The 5,925-nt window shown below is 58.9% G+C and overlaps 1 long non-coding RNA gene across 2 annotated transcripts; it reads left to right on the forward strand.

The window, feature by feature from the left end:
- Positions 1 to 2,652: 2,652 nt before the first annotated feature.
- On the forward strand, positions 2,653 to 5,495 carry LOC116965117. 2 transcript variants are annotated; one of them, XR_004409165.2, is made up of 3 exons: positions 2,653 to 2,816; positions 4,633 to 4,964; positions 5,176 to 5,495. It is a non-coding gene; the product is annotated as an uncharacterized LOC116965117 (long non-coding RNA). The 2 variants fall into 2 exon arrangements; XR_004409163.2 differs by having other exon boundaries at positions 2,653 to 2,812.
- The last annotated feature ends 430 nt before the right edge of the window (positions 5,496 to 5,925 follow it).

Genomic DNA, 5,925 nt, shown 5'->3' on the forward strand with positions numbered 1-5,925 from the left:
AGAAACAAATCTGGAGGTGCTTGTTTTCAACTTAGAGTGTCGCTTGCTCTTGGTACTGTGGAACAGATTGTCATACTGCAAGATAATCCCTGTTTTTTTCCCTTCTTGTCTTTGGTGGCATTGCCACTACCAGCATTTACCCAAAAAGGTTGGTAAAAGGGTTATTCTTACACTGCTTGTAGATAAACTGTGAGTCATGGTGTCCATGCGTAGCTGTTCTGCTCTGGGTGAAGTTCCTGGTAGCTACTGGCTGCTGTGTCTTGAAGTACTCTGCTGAGTGCACATCTTGGCTGCAGCATTTTCTGCTAACTGACAGTTGGGAAGCGTCTGAAAAGTTGCACCGTTTTGTGAGTTGAAATACTGGAATGAAAAAACAAGATCCCGTAGAAGACTCCAAAGCCCAAGTCACCAGAAACTCCTCCGAGGAGCGGCCTCAACAGCCACGAGATCTGCCGGTGCCGCAGACCCCTGAAGAAACGTGATGCCCATGTGATCCCCTCTGTGCCGCCTCCTGAGGGCCTGCGGCACTCGGACCTTCCTGCTGCTTTATGAGGTAAGTGGCGGAGGCCTGGGAAGCCACATTTATCTGGGGCTGGGGAGGAGCTGGCAGAGATAACGGTATCTGAAACCATGCAAGGTCAGCCAGGACCTGGTTGTGCTTGAGCCATGAAGCCTTGCATATTTAAAATAGTTCAAGAGCACAGTTTGTCAGGACCCAAGCTGGTATTTAGGCTTTGTGAATGGCACTGCATCACGATCAGCCTGTACATTTTTTTCTTTTTATGTTGTTGAGATGGAGCAAGGTAAAAGTCAACCCACATGCACACTGCAGTGATAGCTGGGGGGTTTTTAGTGGAGATGATAAAGTGAGGAAGTGCTCGGGGGCAGCTGAAAGATGTCAGAAGGCAAGGATACAGCCAGTGCTGCAGCAGCCTTGCCTGTTCCCTCGGCGGTGACCACACGCAGACAGAGCCCGTGGTAAGGTACCATTAGAAATGTTGTGGATGTTGTTTTAGAAAGGCCCTTGCAGTCACGGCGATCACTGGGGGCTTGCATTTCATGTGGGGAGATGCAGCCTGGAAAAGTGGATTTATTGGATCTGATGGGATAAGATGGCAGGCTGCCTGATAATCCTTGGGGAAAACTTGGTGTCTGGTTAATATTCAGCTTCTTGAAGGGGGAAGAAAACGAGCTTGGGATGGCAGTGTAGCTTTCACTTGTGTTCTGGCTGGTGTCTCCCGGGCTGAAATGGGGCATCTCAATAATGGTGCTTCTGACACTGTCCCTGCAGCACTTGCTGTTCCTCCTGACAAGTGGGAACAGTGTGAAGTACAGTGTGTGTGGGGGGGTGTGTTTATTTTTGCATCTGTGTGAATTAAAGTTGAGAGCAGCTTTTGTGGATGCAGATGCGGTGCTCATCCAGGCTACTTTATCAGCGCAGTTTTAATGGCAGAACTTTACATAACCTCGAAATCCTTGACTCCCCTGAGAGATGAGGTACGGGAATTAAACCCAGAGTTGGCAAAACATCAGCTACTGGTGGGACTCGAGCCCCCGCTGAGACCCTAACAGCCCCACTGGGCCCTGCAGTGGTGCCAGCGGGCGAGTCCCAGCGTGCAGCTACAGAAATGCTGCTCTGGGCACCGTGTTGTCACCGTGTTTGTCCTCGTGGACCAAATAAGCAAACTGGCGAGAGCTGCTGTGGCAGCTGCTGGTGGCCGTGACCTGCCCACTGCTGGTACGGAGCGGGTGTGCTCTGCCCGGAGGGCAGGGGCAGGAGCTGATGGGTGTTTGGGTGTTCACTTGGGCTATGGAGTAGGTGATTGTTTGGATGATCAGGACGGTGTCCCCTCTGGGGGTCAGCTCCCCTCCTCAGCGCGGGGAGGGGGGGGGAAGCCCCCGCGCGCAGTGCACCGCGGGCTTGGCCACTCGATGCTGCGGCAGCGCCCTGCATCTGCTGAGTTGCTCAGGTGAAAGAAAGGAAAAGTCAGACTGTAAAATATAAAATCACAGACTGGTTTGGGCTGGAAGCGACATTAAGGATCATCCAGTCCCCGCCCCCTGCCACGGGCAGGGGCACCTTCCACTCCGCCAGGATGCTCAAAGCCCCGGCCAGCGTGTCGAGGGCGAGGTCAACGTTTCCCTGTGCTACAGCGGGACCCGGCAATGGGCGCCTTGACCCGCGGGGGCTGGGGGACGCGCCGGGTGCTGCGTGGGAGCGGGTTCCGTACAGCAGCCGTGGGCTGAGGGGCGATGCCACCCGTGTCCCCGCACCCCGCCCCGGGTCGGTGCCCCCCGAGTCACACAACCCGGGTGCCGCGGAGGCGGAGGGGATGCGCGCCCCGGCGGGGAGCGGGCAGGGCCGCGTAGGCACGGGCGGGGGGGGTAGCCGGGTGCTCCACGCGCGGCGTGTAGCGGAGGGGCCGTGGGCGCGGCTCCTCCCCCACCGGCGGGGGGGGCGGGGCACAGAACCGTGCAGCGCCACCCGGAGCCAGCAGGGGGCGACAGAGCGGCGAGGGCGCCCCGCGTTCCGCGGTGCCACGTTTTGACCGCCAGGGGGCGCCGCGCCGGCGCGCTGCTGCTGCTGCTGCTGCCAGTTCCCAGGTCGACCGCCAGGGGGAGCTGCAGGGACGTCCCCCCGCGGCCGCCAGGGGGCGCGCCACGAGCGTGCATCCCGCGCCTGCGCCCCGGGTGGGGTGAGGGCGGCGGGTGCGTCCCCGGGCCGCGCCGGGGGCCCCCGAGGAGCCTCTGCAAGGGATAAACGTGTCACCCGACAGAGGAAGGGACCGAGCGGTGACCCGGAGCTGTGTCCGTGAGTGGGTTGTTTTGGTTTTTTGTTTTGTTTTGTTTTTTTCCAAACCTGTTTCTGTTTGCTCAGGGCCGGGGCTCCCCCATCGGAGCCGCCCGGCGGCACCGGGGGCCCCCGGGGAAAGGCTGCTGACTGCCCGCCTCTGCCGCTGAGCAGCGTTAGCACCGGGAGGCCCCGCCCGGGCTCACCCCGTGCAGCGGCGGGAGGACCGGGAGAGCAACCGAGCGGCAGGTCAGGCTGGGAAGGAGCCGGCGGGGACCGGCAGCCAGGGGAGGGGGAAGAAAAGGAAGCAAAGCCTCCAGTGCTGCCCAGGAAGAGCCTCCCGAGGATGCACCGGGGTTTGTTTGCCCGGGAAACTGCAGGCCCCCGGCCTTGGGGAGGGCAGACCTGGCCCTGATGCATGTGCGGAGAAAGGGAGGGGGGAGCACTGAACGACAGGGTTCAGCTTTAGCCCTTAAACTTCTTAAAAGCCGAGTTTGCATTTCCGAAAAGGTTTTGCTGCCTGCGGGGCGCTACTGTGGGAGCAGCCGTGGGGTCGTCCCCGCGGGGCTCGGCAGACCCGCAGCGACTCGGGGAGGGGCATTCGCACCAAGGCTCCGCCGATCATCAGGGCAAAGGGAGAGAGGCTTGTTGCCTCGGCGTGGGCTGTGGTGTGGGCTGGGGGCTACTGCTGGAGCGAGAGCTGCGGCCGCTTCCTCACAAGGGGATTTTTCAGCGCAGGTAACAGCGCAAGGGAGCAGCCGGGCGGCAGGAAGGCTCAGCCAGGGCGAGGAGCACGGCCCCGACACGGGAGGAAATGTCTGCTGAGTGCTCTGAAGCAGGCAGGTGGCCACGCCGTGCTCTGGGGGTGTGTCAGGGTCAGGCCCGTGGGAACACCCTAACCGCAGGCGGGCTGAGGAAGCCGTGCCCGAGGAGGACAGGCCACGCGTGTGGCTTCTGGTGCCGGTCCTGTTGCAGCGCAGTTTGGGCTTGGCACCGCCACCGGGCTGGCAGCGGGGTCAGGGTCACGGCTGCACCTCGCATCTCCATTGTGCCTGGCTGTTGCTTGGGAAGAAAACATTTTTGCTTGTGGCTTGTGGTTGCGTTGCATGTCCTGCTGCGGGGCGGTTTGGGGCTGTGCCAGTGGCGTTCCTGGGCAGGGGCCAGGGCTGTGCCCCACGGTTCTGGGACCGGTCGCTGCGGGGGGGGGGGGGGGAGAAGCTCTTGTGCCAGAGCTGTCCCAGAATGGCTTCCCACCACACCATCACCAACCGCCCAGCAAGTGCTGGTGCGGCTCTCAGCCACGGCCGGGAGAGCACCAGCCCTGTTCTGCTCCCCCCGGGGGGGGGCTCCTGTTTTTTTTCTGGCCCCTCCTGAAACCCGCTTGGCTTGGTTCAGCTTTGTTTGATGTTTAGCCCTGGGTTTGGGAAAAGCACAGCCTGTGGCTCCCAAAGTCCCGCTCCTGGGTGGGGGTGGCAAGTGCTGTGCCAGGCCGGGCCCCGGACAGGAACAGCCCATCCTCAGCCCCGGTACTGCTCGGTGTCATTTTGTGCCAGGAGTGCTCCTCACAGAGCAGAGGGGTTTCAGCAAGGCGTGCTTTCTCACTTGCTGTTCTGGGGAGGAATGTGGTTTTTTCAGGCAGAGCTCTGAGCTCTCCCCTTGTCTCTCCCTTCCCTCCCCGTCGCCCAGGTGTGGTGCTGGGCAGCCTCTGCCGAAAGCGAGGGGCAGGCAGGAGGGATGGGTTGTCCTTGCCTGGGAGGGGACAGGCATCTCCCACAAGTTATGTGGGGCCGTGCTGTGCACCCCTGGATCTCTGACCGACCGGTTTTGCTCCCCTTACGCAGGTGCAGAGGAGACACCGAAGCTGCCTTGCCTGTGCCTACCCACCCCAGGAGATCTGGGCCCCCCACACGCATTTTGGCCCTTGGGAGCAGGACTAGGAGAGACCCTCTGCCCAGAGAGAGGCACTAGGCATGGATTGAGTCCCTGAGGGAAGAGGCCAGGCTCCCAGCTCACAGAAAGACAACTCACCTCCCTGCTGCTGCGAGCATCTTGTTGGGGACAGCCCTGCCTGTGCCTGCCTTGGAGTACAGATCCAGCTGACAGACCCCCCCAGCTTGCTACAGCTCCGGCCACAAGGTGTTCCTGCTCATATTCACTCCCCTTACAGCTGCAGGTAAGCTCAGCCCTCCCTCACAACGGAGAGCAGATGCTCCCTGCCCAGTGGCACTGGGAGCACAGCCCCAGCTGCCAGATGTGACTGGACACTCGCGTTGAGAGATATTGCTGCTTATTACAGCTCCTGCTGAGGGACTCTCCAATGTATTACTGCTCAGGGTATTTGAAGCCTGGGTAATTTAAATTCCTGCTGCTTGTTTCACTTTCAGGTAATTTCAGTTCTAGCTACTGGACACTGCAGCTTGAGGTAATTTCAGGACCAACTTTGGCTAATGAGGTGCTCCTGCTGATGGACACTCCAGCTCGGAGATGCCCCCGCTCTGGTTTACTAAATCCTCCTTGTTACAAGCCAAGTAAAGCTCCAGCTAATTACAGCAATCTGGGCGTTTGGCAGGGTCATAAATCAATCACTGTCATAACATGTATATGAATATGACCTGTCGTATGTGTACATTGTCTAAATATGGTCTAATGAGTTAATAACTATTGAGTGGTTGTACAACCCTTGAATAAAGAGCTGGACACCCAAGGACACTGTGCAAAGCACCTTTAATTCAGCCTGGTGCATGCCAGCCTTTGGGGACCAACGTGACCAGAACAACCCCCTTCCCACCACCACCTCCCACCCAGCATTCTCCCCAGGGCCCTGTTTTGAGAGCTGAAAACAGCCAGCTGAGCCTTAGTTTTCAAGTCCCCAAAACACACCACTCAGGATGGGTCACAGAAACACAGGACTTAACCTGTATCCTCAACTGCTGAAAACACATGACTCAATCTTTTTCTAAGCTTCAGAAAGAGAGAGCTCTGCTTTTGAGGCCCAAAACCAGCCCCCATAACTTGTTTTCAGTGCCCAAAACCACAGCACTTCAGTCTCTCTTTCCAGAAGATGAAAATGCAAGACTTAATCTCCATTTTCTGTTCCACAAATCCAGGACTTTGTCTCCCTTTTCAACTGCTGA

The sequence above is a fragment of the Tyto alba genome, unplaced genomic scaffold (assembly GCF_018691265.1).
Source record: "Tyto alba isolate M040663 unplaced genomic scaffold, T.alba_DEE_v4.0 Super-Scaffold_23, whole genome shotgun sequence".
Lineage (NCBI taxonomy): Eukaryota > Metazoa > Chordata > Aves > Strigiformes > Tytonidae > Tyto > Tyto alba.